The sequence below is a fragment of the Psammomys obesus genome, unplaced genomic scaffold (genome assembly GCF_907164565.1).
Source record: "Psammomys obesus unplaced genomic scaffold, mPsaObe1.curated_primary_1811, whole genome shotgun sequence".
NCBI classification, from domain to species: domain Eukaryota; kingdom Metazoa; phylum Chordata; class Mammalia; order Rodentia; family Muridae; genus Psammomys; species Psammomys obesus.
The window spans coordinates 18,615,317-18,623,444 of NW_026585689.1; the positions used below are offsets into that span (position 1 = coordinate 18,615,317).

The 8,128-nt window shown below is 38.8% G+C and overlaps 1 non-coding gene across 1 annotated transcript; it reads left to right on the plus strand.

The window, feature by feature from the left end:
- The first annotated feature begins 7,592 nt into the window (after positions 1-7,592).
- On the plus strand, positions 7,593-7,723 carry LOC129667517 (small nucleolar RNA SNORA70). The gene has a single exon (XR_008718747.1). It is a non-coding gene; the product is annotated as a small nucleolar RNA SNORA70 (small nucleolar RNA).
- The last annotated feature ends 405 nt before the right edge of the window (positions 7,724-8,128 follow it).

The window sequence follows — 8,128 nt, forward strand, 5'->3', positions numbered from 1 at the left end:
AATCAGTTTCCAAAAAGCAAATATCATGTTTCATCTCATTTGTGGATTCCAGATTTTGTATAGTTGCATAAAATCGTATTTGTATGTAGGACATGAAAGGAGAAATGAGAAAAAAAGGCAGAATAAACAGGAATGATTGGAAGGTAAAGGGAGAAAGAAAAGGGAGGGATGAATATGATCAAAGTAAACATCAAAATATAACAAATACTGTAGAAATGTGTTTATGAAACCTATTACTATGCACAACATATATGATGAGTTTTAATATTAAAGATACATTAGTAACACACATTAAGGCTGAATATCTGAGGAGTTCAAATGGTACATGGACTCATAGCATCTGTAGCCATTGGCAAATTTATAATTTGTAACCATAGCTGTAATTTTTATAAGTGATTTGATTTTAATAGTGACAACTTCTCAGCCACAAATGAAAGATGAAAAAGTGAACTATATCACATTAACCCACTCTTAAGACTATAGATGCCAATGAAAGGAGTCACACTGGGCAGAAGTTATACAAACCCAGGCATGATGGCATGTACCTTTAATATGAGCATTAGGTAAGCAGAGGCAGGAGGATCACTGAACTGGAGGCTAAGCTGATCTACAGAGTGAGTTCCAGGCCAGCCAAGGTTCTATAATGAACTTTGGTACTTACACAGTATTAAAAACAAAAAGCGATGCAAACTCATCTATTCTTGCCTATCATGTCTATAAGACGTGTCCACCATTGAATGATATTATAAAAATGTAAATGTACAGCAACTCAAGTAGCAAAAGGTCACATGAACAGCAGGGAGAGCAAGGCATTGGCATAAACAATAGCTTGGATGCTCTTATGGGCATTACATTGAGTTAAAAAAGCCAATCTCAGAGTTTATGTTCTCCATACAAATTTATTTAAATAATGAAAAACGTAAGGATTGAAACAAGAACAGTTTTCAGTAGCAGGGAAAATACATGGAAGGAGACTGAATGCAGAGATGGATATAAGGAAGACTGAAGGCTTGCCGGGGCCAGGAGGGTCTGGCTCCAAAGCCAAGGCACTACAAGGGCCTCCGCCACTGAGGGAGACAGAGAACTCAGGAGATCATGTTTTGACTAGAAGCCTCTTGCTCTGTCATTTATTCCAGCTAACTTGGCCATTCTCCTTGAATGGACAGGCTGACTGGGAATATCATATCACTAAGCATCTTTTTCCCTTTTTATTTTATTAAACTGGATTATGTAAGACAGCTTTTACAATGGTATATTATGCACTCTCTGCATTGATTCTCCCCCTTCTCTTATACCTTGTATCCATTAGTTTCCTTTAATCCCTTAGATAATGCTTTTTTTTGTTTGTTCGTTTTTTTAACTTTCATGTCCTAGGCATGTACGTAATTTTATGTACTTTATAAAATCCATTTGTAAGAGGCAGAGGATCAGGGATTTGGCTGTGAGACTGTGTCTGCTAGCAATGTCCCATCAACATGACTGCCCAAACATGAGCTGAAAAAGGAACACACCAGCAAACAGGCCAAAGAGCCTGAGGAGCCATGGATCCTGACTTACGTCAAGAGCTATAGGAAACGTAGTAAAGATGGGAGTGGGAGAGGTGGTCCACCCTAAAGAGAATCCTATCATTCGGTTGTGGGGTGCCATATGGTCAGCCCCCAAAACATACATACAAGTAACATTGTATAGACTCAACATATTATATCTGAGGACCTAAATCTACATACAAATACATATATGCATACAGTAACAATTGATAGGCCATGAATTTGATGGAGAGCAAGGACAGGTAAATGGGAGGGGCTGGAGAGAGAAAAGGGAAGAGATATATGTTATAATTAAAATACATCTTAAAATTAAGCAAAAAAATCTAAGATGTTTGACATGCTAGCTGTCTTTTTGAGAGTGACTTAATTCAGTTAATATGAATATATCCTATTGCATTCATTTTCCTGAAAATGACTTCATTCTTCTTTCCTTTTGGGGCTAAAACAAACAAACAAACAAACAAAAAAAAAAAAAAAAAAAAAGAAAAACCCACTCCATTATGTATATATACCAGATTTTTTAATTGATTTTTTTTTTTTTTTGGGTGCGGGAAATAGCTTTATTGTTTCTGGGTGAAACGTTTTTGAAATTTGAATATGGGGATCTCAGGTGAATATGCTTCTTGCTGACTCAATGAAATGTCTAATAATTTCAAGAAATATTTTCAGACAGCATTTATACAGGCTGAATCAATTTTGTAAAAATAATAATAATCAAACAGAAATGCAGAGCTAATTATGGTTTAGAGATAAAAGTATTTTATAGTAGTGATAACTATAATGTGATAAAATAACATTTAATCTACTTTAAGTCACAGAGATGAACTTATTCAGTGTAATTTAATAAAAGTTATGTTAAGTAGCTCTTAATTGAAAGATATTTAGTACTTCCAAAAGAAAATAAAGGGTGAACTTTAGTAAATAGTTTTATAACATGTAACATACTTTCAAAGTAAATAATTCAAGAAAAATAATTTACAATTAAATTATCTCGATGGGGTGTGGTATTTTTAGAGTCATCATTTTCTGCTGTTAAATTTCAGAGGCCAAATCATTATCCTTCCCTGTATATAGTTCAGGTTCCTCCCTCTTTGTGACACAGTCAAATTTCCCTCTCTTTCCTCGTCACCCCTTTTCCTTAGAGACTGGTCTTTCTTTCTTTTTTTTTTTAATTTTCATTTTTCTTTTTAGTTACAATTTGTTAACTCTGTGTCCCAGCTGTATCCCGCTCCCTCATTCCCTCCCCCTCCCCAACTCCCTCCCTGGTCTCCTCCCTGCCCCTTTCCAAGTCCACTGATAAGGGAGGACCTCCTCTCCTTTCATTTGACCCTGTTTTATCAGGTATCTTCAAGGCTGGCTGCAAAGTCCTCCTCTGTGGCCTAACAGGACTGCTCCTCCCCTGGGGGGGGGGGTCAAAGAGCCTGCCCTTGAGATCCTGTTAGAAATAGTCCTTGTTCCCCTTACTTTGGAAAACTACTTGGTTACTGAGCTACCACAGGCCACATCCGAGCAGAAGTTCTAGGTTATATCCATAGATGGTCCTTGGTTGAGTGTCAGTCTCAGAAAAGACCCTGTGCCCGGATATATTTGGTACATGTAGAGCTCCTATCCTTTCCATATCATACTAACTCCCCTTATTTCATATGATTCCCTGCACTCTGCCAAGGTTTGGTTATGAGTCTTAGTGTCTGCTTTGAAACACTGCTAGGTAGAGTCTTTCAGATGCCTTTTGCGGTAGACTCCTGTCATACATTCAATGCACATCTCATTTGTCTTTCTAAATGAGGATTGATCATCTTCACCCATGGTCTTTCACTCCTGGCTTCTGGATCTGGATGGTGAATACACCTGAGGTTGACCAATCAGGTAGATGAATCATGCTCAGTTGCAGGTTTTTTGTTTTTTTTTTTTTTTTCTCTGTTGGAAAAGAAATTTCCATTGTCTTGGCCTTGTTAAACTAGTGTAAAGAGAACTGGGGGCTGTAATTTGATGGGGAATGTCAAGAAAGCCTGACTCCTCGCTAGGATTTGATGGGGGATGTTATGAAAGCCTGAATTGCTGGGAACTGCTTTATTTCTACAAAGATAATGAGGGTTCAATCATGAAGCTGTTGTAGAAACAGAGATAAGAAACTGTGACATCATGTAAGATTCTAAAAATTTTTTAAAATTGATTTATTTTTTTTGTTTACAATTTGTTAAGTCATTTAATATGCTATGATTGCATTTGCCATGGGAGAAGATAAAGGGAAGTTTATCTTCCTACCACATTATCCTAATGTGGTAGGAAGTCAAAACTGCCATTTTGACTTCAGACTCTGTTTTATCTAAGCAGAGCGACTCCTCTGAGTGACAATAGTTACCCAAAACATAATGACTGTCCCTAAAAACAGAAAGAACAAGTGAATTTGATTGGGCAAAAATTGCTTACATTCAGTGTCAGTTGACAATGATGGAACACTTGGGGAAGTTCCTAATCCCCGAGTTCTAATTGGTTAAAATTATAACTGCAATTTAGCTCAGATGTTTGCAGTTTTTATGCACATAAACCTTGCTGTAGCCCCTGCTGGGGCTGCTGGCAGAAACAAGGCTTCCGGGTCCTTGTCTGGTAGCCCTGGCCAACCCATGACTCTGCTAATGTGGTAGGAATAACAAAAAAGTTTGTTGTTTCACGAGCCCACTGGTGTTTTCTCTCTCCTTCCTCGTGGCACAAAACAGACATGGTATAACACTCTCTCCTACCCTTCTCCTCACCCTCTGACAGAACTTTCCTTCTTTGCAGCCACGGACGCGGAAACCCATGTTCCGTTATCAAAGTCAAATTCCCTTTCCTTCTTTCTTAAAACAAGATAATTTTATTGCTATTTAATACTATAGGAAATTCCAGTTATGGAATTACGATATTCTTATAATCTGTGCTAAGGGACATGTGCCATGCTGAATTCTTTATAAAATATAATATACCTGAAAATATTTTTTATTACAAAATAAACGTTGTCACACACTCCACTGACTTAGCATGATTTAGTAAGAACTTTAATTGCAATGATTCTGCATTAACAATGTAAATGTAAAACTTAAGCTAGGCATGGTAACACAGGTCTTTAACCCACAGTCCCTGGGTGTTCACTGCCAAAGAGGCAGGGAAAGCCTTCCCAGCAGCAGACTCTCTCTGTAAATTTTATAAACCTTCAAGGCAGGAAAGTGGCCAGGCCTCCCCACCTGAGGAGCCTCAGTGGCCAGTGCCCCAATATGTTTTTAACGGTCCTAATGGTATTTCTCTAATAGCTGTAACAGCTATTCCCAACCCCTAGATGGGAGAGTGGCCAGGCCCTGCACTACAGCCCTCACCTCCATTCTCCACTAATTTCTGGACAGGACAACCCACCAATCCCTAAGTTTCCCCAAGTTCAAGCCTTGAAATCCCACTAATCCTCACCCTGGAGATCTCTTCTCTGGCAAGCTCCTCCCCCAAACCCCAGAAACCCTATATAAAGCCCTTCCCCCTATGCATGCAGCCGGACTGCTCAGTTCCCTGCTGTTTCTCAACTGAGCAGGAGCAGCCATCCTCCTGGGTTTTCCTCCTCCCAATAAATCTTTTGTGTGAGGTGTGTTGTGGGGTGTGACTCTGTGGTGTTCTTTGGCTCTGGAATGCCAGGACACCTTTCTCTTCAGAGCTGTGACATTGAGCAGCAGAGGCAGGCGGATCTCTATGAGCTTCAGCCAGCCCTAGTGTACATAGTGAGTTCTAAGACAGCCAGGGCTGTGTAGAGAGACCTTGTCTCAAAACATCTAACTAAGCAACCAACAAACACACCCTTAAAAACTAGCATCATTAATTTATAAACCCAGAATTGGAAGATAGTAATGAGTAGTACTGAAAGAATAAATGAGTTTGAAAGCTTTGTTTTGTTCTATTTTTTTTTCTCCCCAAAGCTTAGTTGAAACCCTTTGGCTTTTAGTTGTAGAAGCTATTGATAGGATAGAATTGATCCACATATTGATTTTTCTCAGGGATGTATCTAGAAGATCAGAGGATTCCTTCTGTGCAGCCGCTGTTTTCTTTGGGATAGGGGCATCAGTAGGAGAACTTGGAGGTATAGTTTGATAGGTGATATTGGCAGTCTGGGTAAATGCCAGTCCTTAGTAAGTTACAAACTAATTAAATTAAAAGTGTGAAAGAATTCCATGTGTTCACTTTAAACACTTGATTCTAATTTTTTTTTTACTTCTATTATTTACAACGAATTATAGGGTTTTATTAATGTAAAAAAAACCCTAAACTTCTTGTAGATAATAAATCATTTTCTAAATAATTGAGATTGATTTAAGGTTTGGAAAGAGAAAATCTTCTGGGAGATCATTATTCACCAGGATCCAAGATTATATAAGTCTTAAAGCAAAATGCAAAAGCAGAAATCTCATTCTCAAATTAAAAATAAACCACAGTTTCAATGAGTTAAAAAAAAATCTAAGCTTGCAACAGGAGTTCTGATTACTTAGCATTTATTTCCAATCTTATTTCTCTGCTAGGCAGAGTAAAGTATTGACATCTCTCCTCAAGCTGTTAATTGGTTGCCCAGAATCACAACTTGCCTCCAAAGAAGCTGAGCATAGGTATTAAATGCCTCACAAAGTGGTCAGTATATCCTTTGCAGTGAATACACATCTCAGAATCTTTTCCTAAGTGACAGGAATGGTGAATACTGCCTTTATTGCTGGTAGAATTATGGAGAATGACTTCTAGGAATATCACAGGTTCTATGAAGTTTCTGTGTATTTTTGGTGTAGGTTTAGTTGTTTGGACCATAAAGTTTTCAAGCCAGGATCCTTTTCACAGTCAACACAACAAGCAATATAAAGCTCTGAAAATGCCCCTAATATCGTTTCTATTTTGGCTAGGTGCAGAGCCTGAGTGTGCTAGCTAGCTAGTGTGTGATCCTGCAAGGACTTACTCTCAAGGAGCCACAGTGACATCTGATAGCCCTTCTATGATAGGAGTAGCACTGCCTGACTCAGTTCTGGCAGGATGAACACTAATAATTACTACATAATTGAGGTCTACTGGGATTTGAAATTTTTGTTTTTTATTCATTTTGAATTTTTGTTTATTTTTAATCAACGTATATTCACTGTACATGGCACTGGGTTTCATAACATTCAGCTACATCATACACTTCAACCGTGTTTCTCTCTGAGCCCCTCTTGCTATCCCCTTTCTTCTCTTTCCTCAGTTTGGTCCCCTTTGTTTCCATTTTACTTTGCTTTCACGTCATGCATACATACGCTATTTTATGTAGACCATCAAGTCTACAAACAGTGAAAATATTTGTCTTTCTGAGCCTGATTTGATTTTCTTACTCTGATAGGCATCCATTCAACGGGAAGTTGTTTAAGACAGATATTCCTAGCTCCTGTCTTTAACTGTGTAAATAGGAGCTCATACTCCATTGTGAAGGCATCATACTCCATTTTGATATGTCTAAGGCTGGCTTTTTTTTTTTTTTATGTACATTGGTGTTTGACTGTATGTCTGTGTGAGGAGTTATAGACAGTTGTGAGCTGCCATGTGGGTGCTGGGAATTGAACTCAGGTCCTCTGGAAGAGCAGTCAGTGCCCTTAACCTCGGAGCCATCTCTGTAGCTCAAGGCTGGCTTCTTAAGAAGCATATCCAGAGCAATCAAATTCAGAGAAGCCCTACTGTTTGGATTTATTGCTCTGTGGTTGCTGTTCTGAGATTCTTAGGTATTTTATCTTTGAATTTATATTGTTAATGAAGTTCTGAAGGAAGCTTGAACCAGGGACCTGGGGTTTTAGTTTTTCTTCAGTGCTACTTAAACCTTCCCCATTACCTGCATCTCCTTCCCTTCTTGGTCATTGCTGCCCTCTGCTGGATATGGAACATGTACATCTATTGACCCATAACCTGGTAGGTAAGCGAACATGTATGTTTATAGATGCACAAGACATCTTATAATTGTGATATTTATTTAGGAATGTATATAGGAAGTTACATTTTGTAGAGGAACCCCAACCTGTGTTTTAGGTTCAAATACAGCTGTCCTTTGGTAAACGTAGAGGATCAGTGGTGTGCAGTGGTTACAAATGGCAGCCTCCTTGGTAGTGTACTCAGTCTGTTGCCTATATGGGTTGCCCTAAGGGACCTTGGAGACAATTTTCTGTCAGTTACTCAAGTCTCTGATCTCAATGTTGTCCCCAGTCTAGGCTCTATACAGTAAGTGTGGTACCTTTGGGAATCCTAGTCAGGATTTACATTGGCCAGGTCATCATGTGTAAAGGAATTTTAAATCAGAACATGGCTGCTCTGGCAAGAGATCACATCCAAAGACCTGCTAGAGCTGTGTGATCTCAGGCTGGCAAGCAAACAATGCTGGGCAGTAGAGGTACAGGCCTTTAATCCCAGAAGAGAGAGAGAGACAGAGAGAGACAGAGAGAGAGAGACAGAGAAAGAAAGAGAGAGAGAGAAGAGAGAGGGGTTTTTCAGGTAAAGAAAAGCTTAGATCCAGGCATGGTGGTACACACCTTTAAACCTAAACAATGAAGGTAAAGTCAGTTTATAGC